The sequence below is a fragment of the Nyctereutes procyonoides genome, unplaced genomic scaffold, assembly GCF_905146905.1.
Source record: "Nyctereutes procyonoides isolate TBG_1078 unplaced genomic scaffold, NYPRO_anot_genome, whole genome shotgun sequence".
In the NCBI taxonomy this organism is placed as follows: domain Eukaryota; kingdom Metazoa; phylum Chordata; class Mammalia; order Carnivora; family Canidae; genus Nyctereutes; species Nyctereutes procyonoides.
Window position 1 is genome coordinate 38,377 of NW_026574993.1, and position 12,792 is coordinate 51,168.

Consider the following 12,792-nt stretch of genomic DNA (forward strand, 5'->3'; position numbering starts at 1 on the left):
TTCATATACACATCATGGGAACCCAGGAAGAGGAAAAAGAAAAGGGGACAGAGAGATCATTTGAAGGAATAATAGCCCAAAACTTCCCAAATTTGAAGAAAGATATTTATATAAAAATTCAAGCTCAGCAAGTTCCAACTAAGATGAGCTTAAAGAAACCCACACTGAGAAACATCAAAATCAGACTGTCAGTGACAGAGAGGGAACCTTTAAACCAGCAAGAATAAGTCAACTCATTATGTAAAAGGGAACCTCAATAAGACTATCAACAGATTTTCCAGTAGAAATCTTGCAGACTGAAAAGAAGTAGGATGGTATATTTAAATGGTTAGAAGAAAAAAAAAACAAAAAATAAATGGTTAGAAGACAACAAAACAAAATAAAACAAAAAAACGCAAACCCTATCAATGGAGAATTCTATATCCAGCAAAACTGTCCTTCAAAAAAAAATGAGAGAAATTAAGACAGTTCCAGATAAACAAAAGCTGATTCTAGACCTCCTCTGCAGAAGTGATAAAGGGAATCCTTCCAAATGAATTGAAAGGATGCCAGACAGTAATTTGAAACTACATGAAAATATAAAATTCTCTAATAAAGGGAAATATAGGTCTGAATAAAGCAGGAACTACCCCCCAAAAAATCAATATATAAAAACCAATAGTACTATAATTTTGGTGACAAAAGCATTAAAATCATCATAAATCTATGTTAATGGGTGCAAAATATTTGAAGATGTGATTTGTGTTATAAAGTAGAAGGTAATCGACCTGCAAAAGAGAAAGGTTTTGTATTCAAGTGAAGCAAAGTTGTATGAGTTTAAAATAAATTGCTATAACTTTACGGGTGCATGGGTAGCTCAGTTGGTTGGGCATCCTACCATTGATTTTAGCCTGGGTCATGATCTCAGGGTCATGAGTTTGAGCCCTGAGTCTGGCCCTGTGCTCAGCATGGTGTCTGCTTGGGGTTCTCCCTCTCTCTCTCCTTCCCTATGCCCCTCCTCCTGCTCATGCACTCTCTTTCTCTCTAAATAAATAAAAGCTTTAAAAAATCATTATAATTCAAGATGCTATATGCAATCTCCATGGTAACCACAAAGAAAACAGCAATAGAGTATACACAAAAATAAATGAGAAGGGAATCAACTATATCACTACAAAGATGAAAAATAAGGTATTAATGGAGCAAATGATAGACAAAAAAACTGGAACACATACAGAAAACGAATCATGAAATAGCAATAGTAAGTTCTTTCCTATGATTAATTACTTTAAATGTAAATGGTTTATACTTGCCAATCAAAAGACATTGGCAACATGGTTTAAAAACAACAGTTTCAGCTATAAGTTGAATAATGTCTAAGGATCTAATGAATAATACGGTAACTATAGTTGATGACACTGTGCTGCCTAACTTAAATTTGCTAAGAGAGTAGAACTTAAATATTCTCCCACACACAACACATAAATTTGTGAGGCAATGGATATGTTAATTACCTAGATGGGAGGGATCTTTTCACAGTGTTTATGTATAGCAGATCACCATGATGAATACTTTATCTTACAATTATATTTGTCAGTTATTCCTTAATAAAGCTGAGAAAGATCCAAGATCTAACCATATGCTGTCTACAGGATACTTACCCTAAATTTAAGGACATATACAGGTTGAAAGTGAAAAGATAGAAGTGCCTGCCTGGCTCAGTTGGAAGAGCATTTGACTCTTGATCTCAGGGTCATGAGTATGAGCCCCATATTGGATGTAGAGATTACTAAAAATAAATGTAAAAAGAAAGGGAAAGATAGAAAAAGATACTCCTTGAACACAGTAACCAAAAGAGCAAAGTGGCTATACTAATGTTAGACAAAATACACTAAATCAAAAAAGGTTACAAGAGACAAAGAAAGACATTATATATTAAAAAGTACAAAGCAAGCTAGAGCACTTGTAAATACATATGTACCAAGCATTAAAGATCCTAAACACATGAAGGAAACATTGACAGAACTGAAGACAGAAATAGCCCTAAAATATTAGTAGGCCACCAAAATTCCACTCTCAATAATAGATAGAGCAGCCAGAAGAAGATAAACAATAAATAAGGGGTTTAGATAACACCTTAGACTAATTGAACCGACAGACATATACAGAACATCCATTCAAACACACAACACACAATTTTCTTAAATGCACAGAGAATATCCTCCAGTAGGGACAATATGTCAGGCCACAAAACAAGTCTTAAAAATGTAAAAGACTGAAATCATATGAAGCATTGTCTGAATAGTTGTTTTTCATAAAAAGACATACAAATGGTCAAGAGGTATGTAAGGAGGTGCTCAACATCACTAATCATCATAGAAATGCAACTCAAACTACAATGAGATATTATCCAGGCCTGTTAGAATGGCTATGTTCAAAAAGACAAGAAATAAGTGTTAGCAAGGATGTAAAGAAAAGAGAACCCTTATGCACTGTTGGTGGGAATGAAAATTGGTGCAGCCATTATAAAAAACAGCATGGAGTTTGTTCAAATTTTTTCCAAAAATTTTTAAAAATGGAATTACTATATTATTCTGGGCATTTATTTGAAGGAAATGAAATCACTATTTTTAAAAGGTACCTCACTCCCTTGTGCACTGTAGCATTATTTACAATAACTAAGACGTGGAAACAACCTGAGTGTCTGTTCGTGGATGAATGGATAAAGAAAGTGTGATGTATATACATATATGCAACGGAATGTTATTCACTCATTAAAACAGAAAGAAATCCTGACATTTGTGACAATAAGAATGGAACTTGAGGGCATTATGTTAAGTGAAATAAATCACTCAGAAAAAGACAGTGTGATAACACTTATATATAAAATCTAAAAATGAAAACAGAAAACAAAACCTCCAAACAAAAAAACTGAACTCATAAAAAAATCCCAAAAACCTGAACTCATAGCAGATTGGTGGTTGCCAGAGATTGAGACTTGGAGGAGAGTGGCTGAAATGGGTGAAGGTAGTCAAAAGGTATAATCTTCTGGTTTTAAGATAAATAAATCGTGGAGATATAATATGCATAATTGGGACTATAATAAAAAGAATAAGGCTATCCCACATTCCTGGTGAAAGACTAATATCACCGTCAAAGACATCAGAGATACACAGTGGTAATCAAAGCCTATCATAGTTTCATGTGGTTCACATATCTATCCTGTAGACAAGAGAGCTGATTCACAGGTATTGGAAAGCTCAATAATGTGGTGAATTTCGACCACCTTATCAGGAGTGGAAGAGCATGTGACTCTTGATCTTGGGGTAGTAAGTTTGAGCCCCATGTTGGGTGTGAAGATTACTTAAAAATTGTTTTTAAACCTTAAAAAAAGGGGTGGTGGTGACTTTAAATACAGATCTTTCATGTGTCTTTTCTTTACTGGTACAAATTATCATAGATCCTGACGCTTTGTATTCAGTTATTGATATGGCAAAGAAATGGGGAATGCCAGTTTTCTTTTAAATCAGTGTATGATTTGCATATCATAAAACCCACCCATTTAGAGTATAATATTCAGTAATTTTTACTCTATTCTCAAAGTTGTGCAATTAGATTTTCTAATTTCAGAATATTTTTGCAAGCCTACAAAATCCAAAAGGAGCTTACTTGTCCCTGACGAGGATTTTTTTTTTTGACAAGGATTTAGACATATCTTTAGCACCATGCCTCAAAACCTTCCTGTTCTGGATTCAGTGGTATTCAATGTGTCTGTGGCAATTTTAGAGCAAAGCCATACTCTCTTCTGCAAGAAGTATTTTCTTGAGAAACAGCTTTGGCTCTGCTTGCGAGTGAATATCTATGGGGCACCAGATGCTGAAGGGGAGGTTGTCTGACCATTCTGGTGTCAAATGGATCGGATCAGGCTTATGCAAGTCCTGAAGCACAAGCAAGCTGCCTGAGCAGGTGGCTTCCCCACTCAGTGTGCTTGCTCCTAGCATACCTCCTTCCTCAACCCACCCTATGACCAGTTGAATGGGGAGGAAAGCATTGCTTGAAGCCTGGTGTTCAGATGGCTCTGAACGGCAAGTTCCCACCAGCTTTGTGCATATACCCTACTTAGTGGTGCACGGAAGGACAGTGGAGATGGGAAGTCCTCCAAAGTGCAGAACTCCAGGCAACACACCATTGTGGGATCCTCTTTGCCCAGAGGAAACAGGATGTGAGATGAGACTCTCTTCTGATTTATGTGTAATAGCTAAAGTCACTGGTCAGGAATTTGGAAGTAACAAAATTAAAAAACTGATAACGAGGAGGTTAGAGAAAGAGGTAGAATGGGTCCTGAATTTGGAGATATTTGTGTCTCGTGTATGGTCCCCACAAAGGTCACCTTTTGCAGGGGAAATTTTCAAGAATCAATCTCTTTCCCCGACCAGTAGCCTCTCATTGACAAAGTGGAACAGTGGCAGGATGGAGGTTATATATTGGCTCAACGGCATGAATTGAGCACAAAACCAATTTGGCTACTTAAAACTACCAAGAGCACTCAATATGGCACCATATTGAAGGGGGAGATCAGTCTGCCACCTGGTGGAGATTGACTGCATTGGACCTCCTTCATCATGGGGTGGCAGTGATTTTTCCTCTTTGGGGTAGACGTTAATTCTGCAAGTGAATTTTCCTGTCCTAGCTGCCATGTTTTCGCTGGGAGCACCATCTATGGACTTAATGGAGGCGAGGCCTCCAACTCTCAACATCGCTATTGATTAAGAAATTTATTTTAAAAAGACAAAGAGACGTATTTTATAGCATAAAGAAAAGCTAATAATACCCATGGGACTCGTGGGTTTTACCAAGTACCTGATCACTCAGAAGTAGCTGGTCTTTTAGAACAATAGAATGGCCAAGACTGCAACAGCACCAGATAAGAGACAACAACTCACAGAACTGGATTTCTATTCTACACAACACTTTATATGTCCTAATTAATATGTGGCCCTGTTTTTTCCTCTATGGCAGAATATTTGGGTTCTGGGATTGAAGGGCCAATCACGTCCCTCACTATACAACTAATGACCAACTCACAAGACGTTTTCTTAAAGATTTATTTATTTTATTTTATTTTTAAAAATATTTTATTTATTTATTCATGAGAATCAGAGAGAGAGAGAAGATGATAGATAGATAGATAGATGATAGATGATAGATAGATAGATAGATATAGATGATATAGATAGATAGATAGATAGATAGATAGATAGATAGATAGATAGATAGATAGATAGATAGATAGATAGATAGATAGATAGATAGATAGATAGATAGATAGATAGATAGATGATAGTAGGCAGAGACAGGCAGAGGGAGAAGCAGGCTCCATGCAGGGAGCCTAACGTGGGACTGGATCCCTGGTCTCCAGGATCACACCCCGGGCCAAAAGTGGCACTAAACCACTGAGCCACCTGGGCTGCACTTTATTTATTATTTCAAAGAGAGAGCATGCCGGGGAAGGGGCATAGGAGAGGGAGAGAGAGAGAGAGAATCCCAAGCAAACTCCCTGCTGAGCACAGAGCCTGATGTGGGGCTCGATCTCACCACCCTGAGATCACCACCTGACCCAAAATCAAGAGTTGGACACTCATCTGACTGAGCCACTTGGGTGCCCCAAGACATTTGTTTGTATATCCCTACAATTTGGGGCTCTATTATTTGAGTAGCCTAGGTTACTCAAGGCAATTCTTCACTAGAAGAATTTAGTTAATTTAAATTAAGTTAGACATTGAGACCCTTATTTGGTCCATTTGGGGCTCCAGTGAACAAATAAGAATACAGGGAGTTATCATGTTAACTAGTGTGACTGACCCTAATTTTCAAAAGGAGATATCATTACTGCTACACGATGAGGGGCAGGAAATCCTCAGGGGCTGTTCCTAACATGGCTATGTCTAATGGTAAAATGAATGGAAGACAAAAGTCATCCAACATAAACAGAATCACTAAGAGCTCAGATCCCTCGGGATTAGTTTTGAATCTCCTCATTAGGTAAAGAACCTTTAAGGTGAGAATAAGAATAAGATGTGGTGTGTGGCAGTGTCTGCTTTGGAGTCAGACGTGAGGGAAGGAGAGAAGATTATCACTCCTCTCTGTATTCCCCACATTGTCCTTGCCTTCCTCGCTCTCCTCACGCCAGGCTGGATGGAGTTCCCTCCTCTGGGCTCCCATAGCCCCGGGCACCTCTGGCCTTATACCCCTAATGCCGAGGAAAGCCCATGTTTTCTCATCTCAGAGGACAGGAGGTTTTGACCTACTTCTAGTGCCTGGTGCCTGCATAACAAATTGCTCCAAAATTTACCAGATTAAAATAATAAACATTTAGGGTGTTTATTACCCCACCCCGACCTGGGTGGCTCAGTGTCTTCCTTTGGCTTGGGTCATGATCCTGGGGTCCTGGGATCGAGTCCCACATCAAGCTCTCCATGGGGAGCCTGTTTCTCCCTCTGCCTGACTCTGCGTTTCTCTTTGCCTCTCAGGAATAAATAAATAGAATCTTAAAAAAAATTAAAAAAAATTAAAAAATCTCACACACACATGTCTGCGTGCTTCTGGCTCAGAATCTCTCATGATGCTGCAGTCAGCTTGTAGGCGCAGCTCTGGACACATGAAGGCTTGATCCGGGCTGGAGATGATGCTTCCAAGGTGACTCATTCAGGTGGCTGTTAGCTGGACACCTCAGGTCCTCACCACATGGCCTCTCCACAGGGTTATCTGAGTGTCTTTTCAAGATGGTGGGTGGCTCCCCCAGAATGAGTGACCTAAGAGAAAACGAGGAGGAAGCCTTAGTGCTTTTTGTGACCTGGCCTCAGAAATCACACACAATCATTTTCCCTTTATTCACTAGAAGTGATTCACTAAGTCCAGTCCATATACAAGGGAAGAGGAATTAGGTTCCATCTCTTAAGGGGAGGAATATCAAATACCAAACATTTTAAAACCACGACTTAGGGATGAGACCAAATATATTTGTGTTCTTTCTTTCTTTCTTTTTTTAAAGATTGATTAACGTATTTGAAAGAGAGAGCAGGAGTGTGGGTGAACATGACCTAATTACATGAGTCCTTTATTATTTATTTATTTATTACTTTTTAAAAGATTTTATTTATTTATTCATGAGAGACATAAAGAGATAGAGGCAGAGACATAGATAGAGGAAGAAGCAGGTTCCCAGCAAGGAGCCTGATTTGGGACTTGATCTGGACCCCAGGACGACACCCTGAACCAAAGGCAGACACTCAACTGCTGAACCACCCAAATATGAGCCCTTTACTTATTTATTTTTATTTTGAAGACTTATTTATTTATTTATTTATTTATTTATTTATTTATTTACTTGAGAGAGAGAGAGAGATTGAGAGACAGGCAGAAGGAGAGGCAGAGACACAGGCAGAGGGAGAAGCAGGCTCCATGCAGGGAGCCTGACATGGGACTTGATCCTGGGTCTCCAGTATCAGGCCCTGGGCTGAAGGTGGCGCTAAACCACTGAGCCACCCAGGCTGCCCCAAATATGAGCCCTTTAAATCTGTGTCTACAAGTCAGAGGAAGAGAAAATCAGAGAGATTTGAAGCTGCAGCAGATGTGCTTTCCTGTTGGCCTTGGGTAAGCAAACTGCTGTGTTTTTGGAGAGCTCTACAGGGCAGGACATGTGGCAGGAAAGGGCAGCCCCCAGGTCCGAGAGCAGGGATGTTAGTCCGACAACCACAAGGACTTGAAGTCTGCCAACAGCTATGTGAGCGTGGAATAGGACCTGGTTCCAGAAAGGAGTGCAGCCCAGCTGACACCTTGACTTCAGCCTTATTAGACCTTGAGCAGAGGACTCAGACAACCTAAGACTGGACTCCTGATCATGGCAACTGAAATCATACATCTGTGTTGTTCTGAGCTGCTTGTCCATGGTAATTTGTTATGCAGCACTAGAGAGCTATTACAGTAAGCATGATAACATTTTAATATATTTACTTCTTATATGAACATACACAAAATAAACTTGGGTTCATATAATGCATACTCTCTTGCAAATGGCTTTTGTCATTTACTATGACATAAGCATTTTCCTGTATCATTAGCTCTTTATCTAGAACTGAACACCACTAACCACACCTAGAGTATGGACAGTCTCTATTACATTCTTGTATATGCATCTGTATACACTCACCTGTGATTTTGTTGGGGGATGGTCTTGGAAGTAGTATTGGTTTTTATTTTATAAGATTTTGTTTATCTATTTGAGAAAGAGAGAGAGAGCATGAGCAGGGGGAGGGGCAGAGGGAGAGGGAGAAGAGGACCCCCCACTGAGCAGGGAGCCCTGGGGCTTGACCCTGGGATCATGACCTGGGCTAAAGGCAGATGCTTAACCAACTGAGCCACCCAAGTGCCCTTAGAAGTTGAATTCTTAAGTCACAAGGTTTGCAATTCAAGATTTTTCATTCATCAAGCTGAATTGCCCCTCAGAAATGCTGTACCAGTTTATACTCCCATAAGCAGAGTGTAAGGTGCCCCCTTACACACTCACTCACTCATAGCCCTTCCCACTAGCTACTAATTTGATAGTTTAGGGTTTTTTTTTAAAGACAACTATTGTGTGTGTTTATGTCTCATGTGTGTTTATCTCGTGTGTATGTGTGTGTGTGTGTGTGTGTTTGTGTGTGTGCAATGGGATATGTCTGGATTCTACAGTGAGGTTAACCCCTTCAAAAAGGAGGATTTGCCATTAGGAACTAGAATGTCATTCTCTTTTTGTGGGAACATGGAAATTATTTCACCCAATAGAGGAAAATGTCCTTTTCCTCTCCTTAATAAAATCATAAACTCTTTGAAGTTAGAATTAATACTTTTGTTCCTTTTGATCCTTTTTGGGAATGAATTCAGGACTGAATTCCCTTAGTAAAGTTGTGGTGTGTTGATGACAAGGAAAATGTCCTGTGTGTGTGTGTTGAAATGTCTCCTTGTGGTTTTAATTTGTTTTCCCTGATTAATAATGAGACTGAGCACCTTTTCTTAGCTCCCATTTGGATATTTAGTTTTGTAAGCCACTAACCTATGACCTACTTGTCTTCTAGTGTTTTTATTGATTTACAAGGTTTTTCTCATATATTTTGATATTAAGCCCTTTGGTGGCTAAATATTTGGTGAATATATTTTCCCATTCTCTGACTTTTTCACTGTTTTTTTTTAACGATTTTATTCTTAAATGATCTCTACACCCAGTATGGGGCTCAAACCCACAACCCTGCGATCAAGAGTCACATGCTCTACCTACTGAGACAGCCAGGTGCTCCACTTTTTCAGTTTTAGTGATTCTTTTTTTTAAGATTTTATTTATTTATTCATGAGAGACAGAGACAGAGAGAGAGAGTGAGAGAGGCAGAGACACAGGCAGAGAGAGAGAAGCAGGCTCCATGCAGGGAGCCTGACATGAGACTTGATCCCGGGACTCCAGGATCCCACCCTGGGCCGAAGGTGGCACTAAACCACTGAGCCACCATTCTTTTGATGAGTAAAAATTATTTTTGAATCAATTTATCAGTCCATTTCTTTATGACAAGTTCCCTTTGTGTCTTATTTAAGAAATCTTCCCTACCTTAAGATCATGAAGATATTCTCAATGATCTTCTCAGAGATATATGGTTTTGCCTTTCATGTTTAAGCCTAACCCCCCTAGAATTCATTTTTATGTATGGTGTGAGGTAGGGGTCAAGTATCTCTTCTTTTTCTCCACATGTAATTCTGGTGGACCCAGTCCATTTATTGAAAATAATTCCTTTTCCCACTGCTTTGCAATGCCACTTTTGCCAAGGATTAAACGTCCACCTATGCATGGGTCTATTTCTGGGGTCTAAGCAATCTCCACACAGAGCACAGCGACCAATGTAGGACTCAATCTCACAACCCTGAGATCATGACCTGAGCTGAAACCAAGAGTCAGATGCTTAACCGACTTGGATACCCAGGCACTCCTGTTTGAGTTTTTAAATGTCTGTGATATTATATGCACTCTCTTATGTATGACATATTTCACAATAAAAACAAAACTAAAGGCCATAGGGAGGTAAGTTGCTGGATTAAGGTTACTCACACATAGATTTGACCAGAGGAATAACAGCCTCCAAGTAGAGTAAGTTACTATATTACCAAAAATTAGATAATGGAAGTCTCGCCACAGGCTCTGGCCCTGAACTCATGTCAACAGCAAGCAGGCTGCTAGACCCCTAATTATGGTTTCTGGGAAGGACATCTCCTCAACGCCCAACACCAGCTATGAGAATGGAGGATAATAGATCCTGAAGATCACGGAAGTCAGGACCAGGATGGCCAGGTAGGCCAGGTAGGCTGACCAAGGCACTCACTCCATTGCCCAGATAGCAAATCTTCAGGATCTGACCATGTGATTATACTGTGTTCCTCACAGTCTCTTTTTTGAATGAGTTTTTGCTGTGGACACCTCATTCTTCCTCTACATTCATTACATGTTTAGCACATTTAGGACAAGTGGCTTGTCTTTCAGTTTCTAGGTCCCTGAAAAGCTACATCTGCCCCTGATGAAGAAGACACCATCCAGGGGACCTGGACTTTGAGGTGGATGCAGTCATTGCATGAGACATAGGGCAGGGTAAATGTGCTCTATGAAGAGGAAGAGAGTGCGATGGGTGGTAGTTTGCCTAAGGAGGAGATTAGAGTGAAGACTGTTAGTTGCTCACCCATATAAACATCCCCTTTCTTCCTTAATAATCAAACCCTAATTCTATTGGGTGAACAATGCACTTTGTCATGCTTGAGGATAGAAGCTAGTAGACACCAAAATGTCTATGTTTCCTCAAAATTTATATGTGGAAGCCCTAACCTCTGGTGTGGCTGCATTTGGAATAAGGAAGTAACTAAGGTTAAATGAGGTCTTAAGAGTGAGTAGGGTTAGTGTCTTATAAGAAAAGACACTGGAGGGCACTTTATAAGTATAGAGGACATAAAAAAGGCCATGGCATCTGCAAACCAGGAATAGAGCTCTCACTGGAAACTGAACTCTGGGGACACTTGGGTGGCTCAGTGGTTGAGTGTCTGCCTTCAGCTCAGGGTATGATCCTGTCCAGGGATCCTGATTCTCCGTCTATGTCTCTGCCTCTCTCTTTGTCTCTCATGAATAAATAAATAAAATCTTATAAAAAGAAAGAAAGAAGAAAGAAAGAAAGAAAGAAAGAAAGAAAGAAAGAAAGAAAGAAAGAAACTGAACTCTGCTAGAAACTTGATCTTAGACTTTTCAGTCTCCAGAACTGTGAGAAAATAAACTTCTGTTGTTTAAATATCTCAGTCTAGGGTATGTGATTATGACAGCCCAAGCTGACTAAACAGAAGCCATATGCTAATGATGGTAGAAAGAAAAGATTAAAAAATTGAAGAACTGTAAGATGAATCAAGGAGCCAAGAAATAGATAATCCAGGGACAGCTGGGGGGCTCAGTGGTTGAACGTCTGCCTTCAGCTCAGGGAATGATCCCAGAGTCCCAGGATTGGGTCCCACATTGGGCTACTCGCAGGGAGCCTGCATCTTCCTCCTCTGCCTCTCTCTTTGTGTCTCTCATGAATAAATAAAATCTTTTAAAAGAGAAATAGATAATCCAATAATGATAAATGGAGACTCCAACCCCACTTTCAATAATAGATAAAACTAGGCAGGTAGAAGGTGGGAACAGCACTGTAAACCAACTAGACCCAAAAGACATCTATCAAACACTCCACCTGACAACAGCAGAATACATATTTTCTTTTCTTTTTTTAAAAAGATTTTATTTATTTATTCATGAGAGACACAGACTCAGAGAGAGAGGCAGAGACACAGGCAGAGGGAGAAGCAGGCCCCATGCAGGGAGCCTGATGCAGGACTCGATCCCAGGTCTCCAGGAACACACTCTGGGCCAAAGGCAGCGCTAAACCGCTGAGCCACCCAGGCTGCCCAGAATACATGTTTTCTCAATCACACATGGAACATTCTCTGGTTAAACCACATGCTAGGCCATTGAACAAGCCTGGAATTAAATTAAAAGCAGGAAATATGGGAAATTCGCCAAAATATAGAGATTAAACAGCATATCCATAAGCGGGTCAAATGAAGAAAGGGTCAAAGAAGAAGTCACAAAGGAAATTAGAAAATACTTTGAAATGAATGAAAATGAACGTTCAACAAATCAAAACTTGCAAGAGACCAGCAAGATGGTAGACAAGGAGTCTCCAGGCCCTTATTCTCCATTGAAATGTTAAATAAGCAACTAGGTACTGGATAACCTAACTTTATAGGAGCTCTTGAAATCAGTCAAGATCTATAGCAAACAAGTGAATGCCCAAACAAGAAAAAACATGTTCAAAACTGTAGAAGGGGTGCCTGGCTGGCTCAGTCAGTAGAGCATGCAACTCTTAATCTCAGCATCATGAGTTCAAGTCCCATATTGGGTGCGAAGCCTAGTTAAAATTAAAAAAACAAAAACAAGCAAATAGACAATAGGAAATTTTATGGTGTTTTTACTTGTCTTTCTTCCAACTACTCCCTGGCATAGCATATGTTGGGAAAAGTGGTAGCCTGTTCCCCAGTTCCCTCTGTAAGACAGAACAAAATCATCAAAATTTGCAATGTTCTAACTTCTCCTGGGGCTGCCTAAGGGATTGGTCTCTGTGTCATCTAATATGGAGCTCAGATGACTAAAAACAGCACAGCTTGGAACTCAGACTGGAGGAACCAAAGAAAGCAGCTGGAACATTCATGAAAACTGTTAGG